This window comes from Tasmannia lanceolata, unplaced genomic scaffold (assembly GCF_043159265.1).
Source record: "Tasmannia lanceolata isolate RefF3 unplaced genomic scaffold, GAP_Taslan_0.1 ptg000003l, whole genome shotgun sequence".
Lineage (NCBI taxonomy): Eukaryota > Viridiplantae > Streptophyta > Magnoliopsida > Canellales > Winteraceae > Tasmannia > Tasmannia lanceolata.
In genome coordinates, this window is record NW_027518680.1 from 31834938 (window position 1) to 31849536 (window position 14599).

At 47.6% G+C, this 14599-nt stretch overlaps 20 non-coding genes across 20 annotated transcripts; all 20 read left to right on the top strand.

Moving 5' to 3' along the window:
* Positions 1-317: 317 nt before the first annotated feature.
* Positions 318-436, top strand: LOC143872662 (5S ribosomal RNA). The gene has a single exon (XR_013247401.1). It is a non-coding gene; the product is annotated as a 5S ribosomal RNA (ribosomal RNA).
* Positions 437-1033: 597 nt separating this feature from the next.
* LOC143873868 (5S ribosomal RNA) lies at positions 1034-1152 on the top strand. Its single transcript, XR_013248565.1, has one exon. It is a non-coding gene; the product is annotated as a 5S ribosomal RNA (ribosomal RNA).
* A 597-nt stretch (positions 1153-1749) lies between these two features.
* LOC143873870 (5S ribosomal RNA) lies at positions 1750-1868 on the top strand. The gene has a single exon (XR_013248567.1). It is a non-coding gene; the product is annotated as a 5S ribosomal RNA (ribosomal RNA).
* A 597-nt stretch (positions 1869-2465) lies between these two features.
* On the top strand, positions 2466-2584 carry LOC143872663 (5S ribosomal RNA). The gene has a single exon (XR_013247402.1). It is a non-coding gene; the product is annotated as a 5S ribosomal RNA (ribosomal RNA).
* A 597-nt stretch (positions 2585-3181) lies between these two features.
* LOC143872664 (5S ribosomal RNA) lies at positions 3182-3300 on the top strand. The gene has a single exon (XR_013247403.1). It is a non-coding gene; the product is annotated as a 5S ribosomal RNA (ribosomal RNA).
* A 597-nt stretch (positions 3301-3897) lies between these two features.
* Positions 3898-4016, top strand: LOC143872666 (5S ribosomal RNA). The gene has a single exon (XR_013247405.1). It is a non-coding gene; the product is annotated as a 5S ribosomal RNA (ribosomal RNA).
* A 581-nt stretch (positions 4017-4597) lies between these two features.
* On the top strand, positions 4598-4716 carry LOC143872667 (5S ribosomal RNA). The gene has a single exon (XR_013247406.1). It is a non-coding gene; the product is annotated as a 5S ribosomal RNA (ribosomal RNA).
* A 597-nt stretch (positions 4717-5313) lies between these two features.
* On the top strand, positions 5314-5432 carry LOC143873871 (5S ribosomal RNA). Its single transcript, XR_013248568.1, has one exon. It is a non-coding gene; the product is annotated as a 5S ribosomal RNA (ribosomal RNA).
* Positions 5433-6029: 597 nt separating this feature from the next.
* LOC143873872 (5S ribosomal RNA) lies at positions 6030-6148 on the top strand. Its single transcript, XR_013248569.1, has one exon. It is a non-coding gene; the product is annotated as a 5S ribosomal RNA (ribosomal RNA).
* Positions 6149-6745: 597 nt separating this feature from the next.
* LOC143873874 (5S ribosomal RNA) lies at positions 6746-6864 on the top strand. Its single transcript, XR_013248570.1, has one exon. It is a non-coding gene; the product is annotated as a 5S ribosomal RNA (ribosomal RNA).
* A 597-nt stretch (positions 6865-7461) lies between these two features.
* Positions 7462-7580, top strand: LOC143872668 (5S ribosomal RNA). Its single transcript, XR_013247407.1, has one exon. It is a non-coding gene; the product is annotated as a 5S ribosomal RNA (ribosomal RNA).
* Positions 7581-8177: 597 nt separating this feature from the next.
* Positions 8178-8296, top strand: LOC143872670 (5S ribosomal RNA). Its single transcript, XR_013247408.1, has one exon. It is a non-coding gene; the product is annotated as a 5S ribosomal RNA (ribosomal RNA).
* A 597-nt stretch (positions 8297-8893) lies between these two features.
* On the top strand, positions 8894-9012 carry LOC143873875 (5S ribosomal RNA). The gene has a single exon (XR_013248571.1). It is a non-coding gene; the product is annotated as a 5S ribosomal RNA (ribosomal RNA).
* A 597-nt stretch (positions 9013-9609) lies between these two features.
* On the top strand, positions 9610-9728 carry LOC143873876 (5S ribosomal RNA). The gene has a single exon (XR_013248572.1). It is a non-coding gene; the product is annotated as a 5S ribosomal RNA (ribosomal RNA).
* Positions 9729-10325: 597 nt separating this feature from the next.
* LOC143872895 (5S ribosomal RNA) lies at positions 10326-10444 on the top strand. Its single transcript, XR_013247622.1, has one exon. It is a non-coding gene; the product is annotated as a 5S ribosomal RNA (ribosomal RNA).
* Positions 10445-11041: 597 nt separating this feature from the next.
* On the top strand, positions 11042-11160 carry LOC143873674 (5S ribosomal RNA). Its single transcript, XR_013248377.1, has one exon. It is a non-coding gene; the product is annotated as a 5S ribosomal RNA (ribosomal RNA).
* A 597-nt stretch (positions 11161-11757) lies between these two features.
* Positions 11758-11876, top strand: LOC143872671 (5S ribosomal RNA). The gene has a single exon (XR_013247409.1). It is a non-coding gene; the product is annotated as a 5S ribosomal RNA (ribosomal RNA).
* A 597-nt stretch (positions 11877-12473) lies between these two features.
* Positions 12474-12592, top strand: LOC143873877 (5S ribosomal RNA). Its single transcript, XR_013248573.1, has one exon. It is a non-coding gene; the product is annotated as a 5S ribosomal RNA (ribosomal RNA).
* Positions 12593-13189: 597 nt separating this feature from the next.
* On the top strand, positions 13190-13308 carry LOC143873878 (5S ribosomal RNA). Its single transcript, XR_013248574.1, has one exon. It is a non-coding gene; the product is annotated as a 5S ribosomal RNA (ribosomal RNA).
* A 597-nt stretch (positions 13309-13905) lies between these two features.
* LOC143872672 (5S ribosomal RNA) lies at positions 13906-14024 on the top strand. The gene has a single exon (XR_013247410.1). It is a non-coding gene; the product is annotated as a 5S ribosomal RNA (ribosomal RNA).
* Positions 14025-14599: the final 575 nt, after the last annotated feature.

The window sequence follows — 14599 nt, forward strand, 5'->3', positions numbered from 1 at the left end:
AGTGTACTAGTGGATGCGAGTCATGAATCCGGTCGGAAGGTGTTTACTGGCCGTGAGCTACCCTTGGTGCACAAATATCGTTCCGACGATAACTTTTGATCCGCCCGTCAGATCGTGGCGATTCTTATATTGATTCGGGGGTACTCGGGAAGATTAATCGCGCGATGACAGCCTTGGCGGTCATCCGGCTTTCCGACATGCTCGGATCGTCCATCCGGTGTCATCTAGTAGGATTTTTTCGCACTTTCATTTAAACGGACTTCGTACGACAATGCGAGTGGAAACTCTTTATTACTTTGACAATGGAGAGGCATGCTGGGTGCGATCATACCAGCACAAATGCACTGGATCCCATCAGAACTCCGAAGTTAAGCGTGCTTGGGCGAGAGTAGTACTAGGATGGGTGACCTCCTGGGAAGTCCTCGTGTTGCACCCCTGTCACTTTTTTCGGCTATCTACCACTTTTTTCGAACAATCTTTCGGTTCTGGAACATCGAAGCGAACTGAAACGCACGTTTAGTGCGTCGCCTCCTACGTTTCGGTTCGGATCTTTTTATTTTCTTTCGGATGGTGAATTCAAATACGTTCGGTCTTTATTATGGCGGGGTGATAGTGTCGTTTGATTCGATAAACGGAATTCGTTCTGACATTTCATTTGCGGTCAAATTATAGCGGGGGTTTGTTTAGATTCAGTGACGTACAGGCTATAGCGGATAAGTGTACTAGTGGATGCGAGTCATGAATCCGGTCGGAAGGTGTATACGGGCCGTGAGCTACCCTTGGTGCACAAATATCGTTCCGACGATAACTTTTGATCCGCCCGTCAGATCGTGGCGATTCTTATATTGATTCGGGGGTACTCGGGAAGATTCATCGCGCGATGACAGCCCTGGCGGTCATCCGGCTTCCCGACATGCTCGGATCGTCCATCCGGTGTCATCTAGCAGGATTTTTTCGCACTTTCATTTAAACGGACTTCGTACGACAATGCGAGTGGAAACTCTTTATTACTTTGACAATGGAGAGGCATGCTGGGTGCGATCATACCAGCACAAATGCACTGGATCCCATCAGAAATCCGAAGTTAAGCGTGCTTGGGCGAGAGTAGTACTAGGATGGGTGACCTCCTGGGAAGTCCTCGTGTTGCACCCCTGTCACTTTTTTCGGCTATCTACCACTTTTTTCGAACAATCTTTCGGTTCTGGAACATCGATGCGAACTGAAACGCACGTTTAGTGCGTCGCCTCCTACGTTTCGGTTCGGATCTTTTTATTTTCTTTCGGATGGTGAATTCAAATACGTTCGGTCTTTATTATGGCGGGGTGATAGTGTCGTTTGATTCGATAAATGGAATTCGTTCTGACATTTCATTTGCGGTCAAATTATAGCGGGGGTTTGTTTAGATTCAGTGACGTACAGGCTATAGCGGATAAGTGTACTAGTTGATGCGAGTCATGAATCCGGTCGGAAGGTGTTTACGGGCCGTGAGCTACCCTTGGTGCACAAATATCTTTCCGACGATAACTTTTGATCCGCCCGTCAGATCGTGGCGATTCTTATATTGATTCGGGGGTACTTGGGAAGATTCATCGCGCGATGACAGCCTTGGCGGTCATTTGGCTTCCCGACATGATCGGATCGTCCATCCGGTGTCATCTAGCAGGATTTTTTCGCACTTTCATTTAAACGGACTTCGTACGACAATGCGAGTGGAAACTCTTTATTACTTTGACAATGGAGATGCATGCTGGGTGCGATCATACCAGCACAAATGCACTGGATCCCATCAGAAATCCGAAGTTAAGCGTGCTTGGGCGAGAGTAGTACTAGGATGGGTGACCTCCTGGGAAGTCCTCGTGTTGCACCCCTGTCACTTTTTTCGGCTATCTACCACTTTTTTCGAACAATCTTTCGGTTCTGGAATATCGATGCGAACTGAAACGCACGTTTAGTGCGTCGCCTCCTAGGTTTCGGTTCGGATCTTTTTATTTTCTTCCGGATGGTGAATTCGAAGACGTCCGGTCTTTATTATGGCGGGGTGATAGTGTTGTTTGATTCGATAAACGGAATTCGTTCTGACATTTCATTTGCGGTCAAATTATAGCGGGGGTTTGTTTAGATTCAGTGACGTACAGGCTATAGCGGATGAGTGTACTAGTGGATGCGAGTCATGAATCCGGTCGGAAGGTGTTTACTGGCCGTGAGCTACCCTTGGTGCACAAATATCGTTCCGACGATAACTTTTGATCCGCCCGTCAGATCGTGGCGATTCTTATATTGATTCGGGGGTACTCGGGAAGATTAATCGCGCGAAGACAGCCCTGGCGGTCATCCGGCTTTCCGACATGCTCGGATCGTCCATCCGGTGTCATCTAGCAGGATTTTTTCGCACTTTCATTTAAACGGACTTCGTACGACAATGCGAGTGGAAACTCTTTATTACTTTGACAATGGAGAGGCATGCTGGGTGCGATCATACCAGCACAAATGCACTGGATCCCATCAGAACTCCGAAGTTAAGCGTGCTTGGGCGAGAGTAGTACTAGGATGGGTGACCTCCTGGGAAGTCCTCGTGTTGCACCCCTGTCACTTTTTTCGGCTATCTACCACTTTTTTCGAACAATCTTTCGGTTCTGGAACATCGATGCGAACTGAAACGCACGTTTAGTGCGTCGCCTCCTACGTTTCGGTTCGGATCTTTTTATTTTCTTTCGGATGGTGAATTCAAATACGTTCGGTCTTTATTATGGCGGGGTGATAGTGTCGTTTGATTCGATAAACGGAATTCGTTCTGACATTTCATTTGCGGTCAAATTATAGCGGGGGTTTGTTCAGATTCAGTGACGTACAGGCTATAGCGGATGAGTGTACTAGTGGATGCGAGTCATGAATCCGGTCGGAAGGTGTTTACTGGCCGTGAGCTACCCTTGGTGCACAAATATCGTTCCGACGATAACTTTTGATCCGCCCGTCAGATCGTGGCGATTCTTATATTGATTCGGGGGTACTCGGGAAGATTAATCGCGCGATGACAGCCTTGGCGGTCATCCGGCTTTCCGACATGCTCGGATCGTCCATCCGGTGTCATCTAGCAGGATTTTTTCGCACTTTCATTTAAACGGACTTCGTACGACAATGCGAGTGGAAACTCTTTATTACTTTGACAATGGAGAGGCATGCTGGGTGCGATCATACCAGCACAAATGCACTGGATCCCATCAGAACTCCGAAGTTAAGCGTGCTTGGGCGAGAGTAGTACTAGGATGGGTGACCTCCTGGGAAGTCCTCGTGTTGCACCCCTGTCACTTTTTTCGGCTATCTACCACTTTTTTCGAACAATCTTTCGGTTCTGGAACATCGATGCGAACTGAAACGCACGTTTAGTGCGTCGCCTCCTACGTTTCGGTTCGGATCTTTTTATTTTCTTCCGGATGGTGAATTCAAAGACGTCCGGTCTTTATTATGGCGGGGTGATAGTGTCGTTTGATTCGATAAACGGAATTCGTTCTGACATTTCATTTGCGGTCAAATTATAGCGGGGGTTTGTTTAGATTCAGTGACGTACAGGCTATAGCGGATGAGTGTACTAGTGGATGCGAGTCATGAATCCGGTCGGAAGGTGTTTACTGGCCGTGAGCTACCCTTGGTGCACAAATATCGTTTCGACGATAACTTTTGATCCGCCAGTCAGATCGTGGCGATTCTTATATTGATTCGGGGGTACTCGGGAAGATTAATCGCGCGATGACAGCCCTGGCGGTCATCCGGCTTTCCGACATGCTCGGATCGTCCATCCGGTGTCATCTAGCAGAATTTTTTCGCACTTTCATTTAAACGGACTTCGTACGAAAATGCGAGTGGAAACTCTTTATTACTTTGACAATGGAGAGGCATGCTGGGTGCGATCATACCAGCACAAATGCACTGGATCCCATCAGAACTCCGAAGTTAAGCGTGCTTGGGCGAGAGTAGTACTAGGATGGGTGACCTCCTGGGAAGTCCTCGTGTTGCACCCCTGTCACTTTTTTCGGCTATCTACCACTTTTTTCGAACAATCTTTCGGTTCTGGAACATCGATGCGAACTGAAACGCACGTTTAGTGCGTCGCCTCCTACGTTTCGGTTCGGATCTTTTTATTTTCTTTCGGATGGTGAATTCAAATACGTTCGGTCTTTATTATGGCGGGGTGATAGTGTCGTTTGATTCGATAAACGGAATTCGTTCTGACATTTCATTTGCGGTCAAATTATAGCGGGGGTTTGTTCAGATTCAGTGACGTACAGGCTATAGCGGATGAGTGTACTAGTGGATGCGAGTCATGAATCCGGTCGGAAGGTGTTTACTGGCCGTGAGCTACCCTTGGTGCACAAATATCGTTCCGACGATAACTTTTGATCCGCCCGTCAGATCGTGGCGATTCTTATATTGATTCGGGGGTACTCGGGAAGATTAATTGGCGGTCATCCGGCTTTCCGACATGCTCGGATCGTCCATCCGGTGTCATCTAGCAGGATTTTTTCGCACTTTCATTTAAACGGACTTCGTACGACAATGCGAGTGGAAACTCTTTATTACTTTGACAATGGAGAGGCATGCTGGGTGCGATCATACCAGCACAAATGCACTGGATCCCATCAGAACTCCGAAGTTAAGCGTGCTTGGGCGAGAGTAGTACTAGGATGGGTGACCTCCTGGGAAGTCCTCGTGTTGCACCCCTGTCACTTTTTTCGGCTATCTACCACTTTTTTCGAACAATCTTTCGGTTCTGGAACATCGAAGCGAACTGAAACGCACGTTTAGTGCGTCGCCTCCTACGTTTCGGTTCGGATCTTTTTATTTTCTTTCGGATGGTGAATTCAAATACGTTCGGTCTTTATTATGGCGGGGTGATAGTGTCGTTTGATTCGATAAACGGAATTCGTTCTGACATTTCATTTGCGGTCAAATTATAGCGGGGGTTTGTTTAGATTCAGTGACGTACAGGCTATAGCGGATAAGTGTACTAGTGGATGCGAGTCATGAATCCGGTCGGAAGGTGTATACGGGCCGTGAGCTACCCTTGGTGCACAAATATCGTTCCGACGATAACTTTTGATCCGCCCGTCAGATCGTGGCGATTCTTATATTGATTCGGGGGTACTCGGGAAGATTCATCGCGCGATGACAGCCCTGGCGGTCATCCGGCTTCCCGACATGCTCGGATCGTCCATCCGGTGTCATCTAGCAGGATTTTTTCGCACTTTCATTTAAACGGACTTCGTACGACAATGCGAGTGGAAACTCTTTATTACTTTGACAATGGAGAGGCATGCTGGGTGCGATCATACCAGCACAAATGCACTGGATCCCATCAGAAATCCGAAGTTAAGCGTGCTTGGGCGAGAGTAGTACTAGGATGGGTGACCTCCTGGGAAGTCCTCGTGTTGCACCCCTGTCACTTTTTTCGGCTATCTACCACTTTTCTCGAACAATCTTTCGGTTCTGGAATATCGACGCGAACTGAAACGCACGTTTAGTGCGTCGCCTCCTAGGTTTCGGTACGGATCTTTTTATTTTCTTCCGGATGGTGAATTCGAAGACGTCCGGTCTTTATTATGGCGGGGTGATAGTGTTGTTTGATTCGATAAACGGAATTCGTTCTGACATTTCATTTGCGGTCAAATTATAGCGGGGGTTTGTTTAGATTCAGTGACGTACAGGCTATAGCGGATGAGTGTACTAGTGGATGCGAGTCATGAATCCGGTCGGAAGGTGTTTACTGGCCGTGAGCTACCCTTGGTGCACAAATATCGTTCCGACGATAACTTTTGATCCGCCCGTCAGATCGTGGCGATTCTTATATTGATTCGGGGGTACTCGGGAAGATTCATCGCGCGATGACAACCCTGGCGGTCATCCGGCTTCCCGACATGCTCGGATCGTCCATCCGGTGTCATCTAGCAGGATTTTTTCGCACTTTCATTTAAACGGACTTCGTACGACAATGCGAGTGGAAACTCTTTATTACTTTGACAATGGAGAGGCATGCTGGGTGCGATCATACCAGCACAAATGCACTGGATCCCATCAGAAATCCGAAGTTAAGCGTGCTTGGGCGAGAGTAGTACTAGGATGGGTGACCTCCTGGGAAGTCCTCGTGTTGCACCCCTGTCACTTTTTTCGGCTATCTACCACTTTTTTCGAACAATCTTTCGGTTCTGGAACATCGATGCGAACTGAAACGCACGTTTAGTGCGTCGCCTCCTACGTTTCGGTTCGGATCTTTTTATTTTCTTTCGGATGGTGAATTCAAATACGTTCGGTCTTTATTATGGCGGGGTGATAGTGTCGTTTGATTCGATAAATGGAATTCGTTCTGACATTTCATTTGCGGTCAAATTATAGCGGGGGTTTGTTTAGATTCAGTGACGTACAGGCTATAGCGGATAAGTGTACTAGTTGATGCGAGTCATGAATCCGGTCGGAAGGTGTTTACGGGCCGTGAGCTACCCTTGGTGCACAAATATCTTTCCGACGATAACTTTTGATCCGCCCGTCAGATCGTGGCGATTCTTATATTGATTCGGGGGTACTTGGGAAGATTCATCGCGCGATGACAGCCTTGGCGGTCATTTGGCTTCCCGACATGATCGGATCGTCCATCCGGTGTCATCTAGCAGGATTTTTTCGCACTTTCATTTAAACGGACTTCGTACGACAATGCGAGTGGAAACTCTTTATTACTTTGACAATGGAGATGCATGCTGGGTGCGATCATACCAGCACAAATGCACTGGATCCCATCAGAAATCCGAAGTTAAGCGTGCTTGGGCGAGAGTAGTACTAGGATGGGTGACCTCCTGGGAAGTCCTCGTGTTGCACCCCTGTCACTTTTTTCGGCTATCTACCACTTTTTTCGAACAATCTTTCGGTTCTGGAATATCGATGCGAACTGAAACGCACGTTTAGTGCGTCGCCTCCTAGGTTTCGGTTCGGATCTTTTTATTTTCTTCCGGATGGTGAATTCGAAGACGTCCGGTCTTTATTATGGCGGGGTGATAGTGTTGTTTGATTCGATAAACGGAATTCGTTCTGACATTTCATTTGCGGTCAAATTATAGCGGGGGTTTGTTTAGATTCAGTGACGTACAGGCTATAGCGGATGAGTGTACTAGTGGATGCGAGTCATGAATCCGGTCGGAAGGTGTTTACTGGCCGTGAGCTACCCTTGGTGCACAAATATCGTTCCGACGATAACTTTTGATCCGCCCGTCAGATCGTGGCGATTCTTATATTGATTCGGGGGTACTCGGGAAGATTAATCGCGCGAAGACAGCCCTGGCGGTCATCCGGCTTTCCGACATGCTCGGATCGTCCATCCGGTGTCATCTAGCAGGATTTTTTCGCACTTTCATTTAAACGGACTTCGTACGACAATGCGAGTGGAAACTCTTTATTACTTTGACAATGGAGAGGCATGCTGGGTGCGATCATACCAGCACAAATGCACTGGATCCCATCAGAACTCCGAAGTTAAGCGTGCTTGGGCGAGAGTAGTACTAGGATGGGTGACCTCCTGGGAAGTCCTCGTGTTGCACCCCTGTCACTTTTTTCGGCTATCTACCACTTTTTTCGAACAATCTTTCGGTTCTGGAACATCGATGCGAACTGAAACGCACGTTTAGTGCGTCGCCTCCTACGTTTCGGTTCGGATCTTTTTATTTTCTTTCGGATGGTGAATTCAAATACGTTCGGTCTTTATTATGGCGGGGTGATAGTGTCGTTTGATTCGATAAACGGAATTCGTTCTGACATTTCATTTGCGGTCAAATTATAGCGGGGGTTTGTTCAGATTCAGTGACGTACAGGCTATAGCGGATGAGTGTACTAGTGGATGCGAGTCATGAATCCGGTCGGAAGGTGTTTACTGGCCGTGAGCTACCCTTGGTGCACAAATATCGTTCCGACGATAACTTTTGATCCGCCCGTCAGATCGTGGCGATTCTTATATTGATTCGGGGGTACTCGGGAAGATTAATCGCGCGATGACAGCCTTGGCGGTCATCCGGCTTTCCGACATGCTCGGATCGTCCATCCGGTGTCATCTAGCAGGATTTTTTCGCACTTTCATTTAAACGGACTTCGTACGACAATGCGAGTGGAAACTCTTTATTACTTTGACAATGGAGAGGCATGCTGGGTGCGATCATACCAGCACAAATGCACTGGATCCCATCAGAACTCCGAAGTTAAGCGTGCTTGGGCGAGAGTAGTACTAGGATGGGTGACCTCCTGGGAAGTCCTCGTGTTGCACCCCTGTCACTTTTTTCGGCTATCTACCACTTTTTTCGAACAATCTTTCGGTTCTGGAACATCGAAGCGAACTGAAACGCACGTTTAGTGCGTCGCCTCCTACGTTTCGGTTCGGATCTTTTTATTTTCTTTCGGATGGTGAATTCAAATACGTTCGGTCTTTATTATGGCGGGGTGATAGTGTCGTTTGATTCGATAAACGGAATTCGTTCTGACATTTCATTTGCGGTCAAATTATAGCGGGGGTTTGTTTAGATTCAGTGACGTACAGGCTATAGCGGATAAGTGTACTAGTGGATGCGAGTCATGAATCCGGTCGGAAGGTGTATACGGGCCGTGAGCTACCCTTGGTGCACAAATATCGTTCCGACGATAACTTTTGATCCGCCCGTCAGATCGTGGCGATTCTTTTATTGATTCGGGGGTACTCGGGAAGATTCATCGCGCGATGACAGCCCTGGCGGTCATCCGGCTTCCCGACATGCTCGGATCGTCCATCCGGTGTCATCTAGCAGGATTTTTTCGCACTTTCATTTAAACGGACTTCGTACGACAATGCGAGTGGAAACTCTTTATTACTTTGACAATGGAGAGGCATGCTGGGTGCGATCATACCAGCACAAATGCACTGGATCCCATCAGAAATCCGAAGTTAAGCGTGCTTGGGCGAGAGTAGTACTAGGATGGGTGACCTCCTGGGAAGTCCTCGTGTTGCACCCCTGTCACTTTTTTCGGCTATCTACCACTTTTTTCGAACAATCTTTCGGTTCTGGAACATCGATGCGAACTGAAACGCACGTTTAGTGCGTCGCCTCCTACGTTTCGGTTCGGATCTTTTTATTTTCTTTCGGATGGTGAATTCAAATACGTTCGGTCTTTATTATGGCGGGGTGATAGTGTCGTTTGATTCGATAAATGGAATTCGTTCTGACATTTCATTTGCGGTCAAATTATAGCGGGGGTTTGTTTAGATTCAGTGACGTACAGGCTATAGCGGATAAGTGTACTAGTTGATGCGAGTCATGAATCCGGTCGGAAGGTGTTTACGGGCCGTGAGCTACCCTTGGTGCACAAATATCTTTCCGACGATAACTTTTGATCCGCCCGTCAGATCGTGGCGATTCTTATATTGATTCGGGGGTACTTGGGAAGATTCATCGCGCGATGACAGCCTTGGCGGTCATTTGGCTTCCCGACATGATCGGATCGTCCATCCGGTGTCATCTAGCAGGATTTTTTCGCACTTTCATTTAAACGGACTTCGTACGACAATGCGAGTGGAAACTCTTTATTACTTTGACAATGGAGAGGCATGCTGGGTGCGATCATACCAGCACAAATGCACTGGATCCCATCAGAAATCCGAAGTTAAGCGTGCTTGGGCGAGAGTAGTACTAGGATGGGTGACCTCCTGGGAAGTCCTCGTGTTGCACCCCTGTCACTTTTTTCGGCTATCTACCACTTTTTTCGAACAATCTTTCGGTTCTGGAATATCGATGCGAACTGAAACGCACGTTTAGTGCGTCGCCTCCTAGGTTTCGGTTCGGATCTTTTTATTTTCTTCCGGATGGTGAATTCGAAGACGTCCGGTCTTTATTATGGCGGGGTGATAGTGTTGTTTGATTCGATAAACGGAATTCGTTCTGACATTTCATTTGCGGTCAAATTATAGCGGGGGTTTGTTTAGATTCAGTGACGTACAGGCTATAGCGGATGAGTGTACTAGTGGATGCGAGTCATGAATCCGGTCGGAAGGTGTTTACTGGCCGTGAGCTACCCTTGGTGCACAAATATCGTTCCGACGATAACTTTTGATCCGCCCGTCAGATCGTGGCGATTCTTATATTGATTCGGGGGTACTCGGGAAGATTAATCGCGCGAAGACAGCCCTGGCGGTCATCCGGCTTTCCGACATGCTCGGATCGTCCATCCGGTGTCATCTAGCAGGATTTTTTCGCACTTTCATTTAAACGGACTTCGTACGACAATGCGAGTGGAAACTCTTTATTACTTTGACAATGGAGAGGCATGCTGGGTGCGATCATACCAGCACAAATGCACTGGATCCCATCAGAACTCCGAAGTTAAGCGTGCTTGGGCGAGAGTAGTACTGGGATGGGTGACCTCCTGGGAAGTCCTCGTGTTGCACCCCTGTCACTTTTTTCGGCTATCTACCACTTTTTTCGAACAATCTTTCGGTTCTGGAACATCGATGCGAACTGAAACGCACGTTTAGTGCGTCGGCTCCTACGTTTCGGTTCGGATCTTTTTATTTTCTTTCGGATGGTGAATTCAAATACGTTCGGTCTTTATTATGGCGGGGTGATAGTGTCGTTTGATTCGATAAACGGAATTCGTTCTGACATTTCATTTGCGGTCAAATTATAGGGGGGGTTTGTTCAGATTCAGTGACGTACAGGCTATAGCGGATGAGTGTACTAGTGGATGCGAGTCATGAATCCGGTCGGAAGGTGTTTACTGGCCGTGAGCTACCCTTGGTGCACAAATATCGTTCCGACGATAACTTTTGATCCGCCCGTCAGATCGTGGCGATTCTTATATTGATTCGGGGGTACTCGGGAAGATTCATCGCGCGATGACAGCCCTGGCGGTTATCCGGCTTTCCGACATGCTCGGATCGTCCATCCGGTGTCATCTAGCAGGATTTTTTCGCACTTTTATTTAAACGGACTTCGTACGACAATGCGAGTGGAAACTCTTTATTACTTTGACAATGGAGAGGCATGCTAGGTGCGATCATACCAGCACAAATGCACTGGATCCCATCAGAACTCCGAAGTTAAGCGTGCTTGGGCGAGAGTAGTACTAGGATGGGTGACCTCTTGGGAAGTCCTCGTGTTGCACCCCTGTCACTTTTTTCGGCTATCTACCACTTTTTTCGAACAATCTTTCGGTTCTGGAACATCGATGCGAACTGAAACGCACGTTTAGTGCGACGCCTCCTACGTTTCGGTTGGGATCTTTTTATTTTCTGCCGGATAGTGAATTCAAATACGTCCGGTCTTTATTATGGCGGGGTGATAGTGTCGTTTGATTCGATAAACGGAATTCGTTCTGACATTTCATTTGCGGTCAAATTATAGCGGGGGTTTGTTTAGATTCAGTGACGTACAAGCTATAGCGGATGAGTGTACTAGTGGATGAAAGTCATGAATCCGGTCGGAAGGTGTTTACTGGCCGTGAGCTACCCTTGGTGCACAAATATCGTTCCGACGATAACTTTTGATCCGCCCGTCAGATCGTGGCGATTCTTATATTGATTCGGGGGTACTCGGGAAGATTAATCGCGCGATGACAGCCCTGGCGGTCATCCGGCTTTCCGACATGCTCGGATCGTCCATCCGGTGTCATCTAGCAGGATTTTTTTGCACTTTCATTTAAACGGACTTCGTACGACAATGCGAGTGGAAACTCTTTATTACTTTGACAATGGAGAGGCATGCTGGGTGCGATCATACCAGCACAAATGCACTGGATCCCATCAGAACTCCGAAGTTAAGCGTGCTTGGGCGAGAGTAGTACTAGGATGGGTGACCTCCTGGGAAGTCCTCGTGTTGCACCCCTGTCACTTTTTTCGGCTATCTACCACTTTTTTCGAACAATCTTTCGGTTCTGGAACATCGATGCGAACTGAAACGCACGTTTAGTGCGTCGCCTCCTACGTTTCGGTTCGGATCTTTTTATTTTCTTTCGGATGGTGAATTCAAATACGTTCGGTCTTTATTATGGCGGGGTGATAGTGTCGTTTGATTCGATAAACGGAATTCGTTCTGACATTTCATTTGCGGTCAAATTATAGCGGGGGTTTGTTTAGATTCAGTGACGTACAGGCTATAGCGGATAAGTGTACTAGTGGATGCGAGTCATGAATCCGGTCGGAAGGTGTATACGGGCCGTGAGCTACCCTTGGTGCACAAATATCGTTCCGACGATAACTTTTGATCCGCCCGTCAGATCGTGGCGATTCTTATATTGATTCGGGGGTACTCGGGAAGATTCATCGCGCGATGACAGCCCTGGCGGTCATCCGGCTTCCCGACATGCTCGGATCGTCCATCCGGTGTCATCTAGCAGGATTTTTTCGCACTTTCATTTAAACGGACTTCGTACGACAATGCGAGTGGAAACTCTTTATTACTTTGACAATGGAGAGGCATGCTGGGTGCGATCATACCAGCACAAATGCACTGGATCCCATCAGAAATCCGAAGTTAAGCGTGCTTGGGCGAGAGTAGTACTAGGATGGGTGACCTCCTGGGAAGTCCTCGTGTTGCACCCCTGTCACTTTTTTCGGCTATCTACCACTTTTTTCGAACAATCTTTCGGTTCTGGAACATCGATGCGAACTGAAACGCACGTTTAGTGCGTCGCCTCCTACGTTTCGGTTCGGATCTTTTTATTTTCTTTCGGATGGTGAATTCAAATACGTTCGGTCTTTATTATGGCGGGGTGATAGTGTCGTTTGATTCGATAAATGGAATTCGTTCTGACATTTCATTTGCGGTCAAATTATAGCGGGGGTTTGTTTAGATTCAGTGACGTACAGGCTATAGCGGATAAGTGTACTAGTTGATGCGAGTCATGAATCCGGTCGGAAGGTGTTTACGGGCCGTGAGCTACCCTTGGTGCACAAATATCTTTCCGACGATAACTTTTGATCCGCCCGTCAGATCGTGGCGATTCTTATATTGATTCGGGGGTACTTGGGAAGATTCATCGCGCGATGACAGCCTTGGCGGTCATTTGGCTTCCCGACATGATCGGATCGTCCATCCGGTGTCATCTAGCAGGATTTTTTCGCACTTTCATTTAAACGGACTTCGTACGACAATGCGAGTGGAAACTCTTTATTACTTTGACAATGGAGAGGCATGCTGGGTGCGATCATACCAGCACAAATGCACTGGATCCCATCAGAAATCCGAAGTTAAGCGTGCTTGGGCGAGAGTAGTACTAGGATGGGTGACCTCCTGGGAAGTCCTCGTGTTGCACCCCTGTCACTTTTTTCGGCTATCTACCACTTTTTTCGAACAATCTTTCGGTTCTGGAATATCGATGCGAACTGAAACGCACGTTTAGTGCGTCGCCTCCTAGGTTTCGGTTCGGATCTTTTTATTTTCTTCCGGATGGTGAATTCGAAGACGTCCGGTCTTTATTATGGCGGGGTGATAGTGTTGTTTGATTCGATAAACGGAATTCGTTCTGACATTTCATTTGCGGTCAAATTATAGCGGGGGTTTGTTTAGATTCAGTGACGTACAGGCTATAGCGGATGAGTGTACTAGTGGATGCGAGTCATGAATCCGGTCGGAAGGTGTTTACTGGCCGTGAGCTACCCTTGGTGCACAAATATCGTTCCGACGATAACTTTTGATCCGCCCGTCAGATCGTGGCGATTCTTATATTGATTCGGGGGTACTCGGGAAGATTAATCGCGCGAAGACAGCCCTGGCGGTCATCCGGCTTTCCGACATGCTCGGATCGTCCATCCGGTGTCATCTAGCAGGATTTTTTCGCACTTTCATTTAAACGGACTTCGTACGACAATGCGAGTGGAAACTCTTTATTACTTTGACAATGGAGAGGCATGCTGGGTGCGATCATACCAGCACAAATGCACTGGATCCCATCAGAACTCCGAAGTTAAGCGTGCTTGGGCGAGAGTAGTACTAGGATGGGTGACCTCCTGGGAAGTCCTCGTGTTGCACCCCTGTCACTTTTTTCGGCTATCTACCACTTTTTTCGAACAATCTTTCGGTTCTGGAACATCGATGCGAACTGAAACGCACGTTTAGTGCGTCGCCTCCTACGTTTCGGTTCGGATCTTTTTATTTTCTTTCGGATGGTGAATTCAAATACGTTCGGTCTTTATTATGGCGGGGTGATAGTGTCGTTTGATTCGATAAACGGAATTCGTTCTGACATTTCATTTGCGGTCAAATTATAGCGGGGGTTTGTTCAGATTCAGTGACGTACAGGCTATAGCGGATGAGTGTACTAGTGGATGCGAGTCATGAATCCGGTCGGAAGGTGTTTACTGGCCGTGAGCTACCCTTGGTGCACAAATATCGTTCCGACGATAACTTTTGATCCGCCCGTCAGATCGTGGCGATTCTTATATTGATTCGGGGGTACTCGGGAAGATTAATCGCGCGATGACAGCCTTGGCGGTCATCCGGCTTTCCGACATGCTCGGATCGTCCATCCGGTGTCATCTAGCAGGATTTTTTCGCACTTTCATTTAAACGGACTTCGTACGACAATGCGAGTGGAAACTCTTTATTAC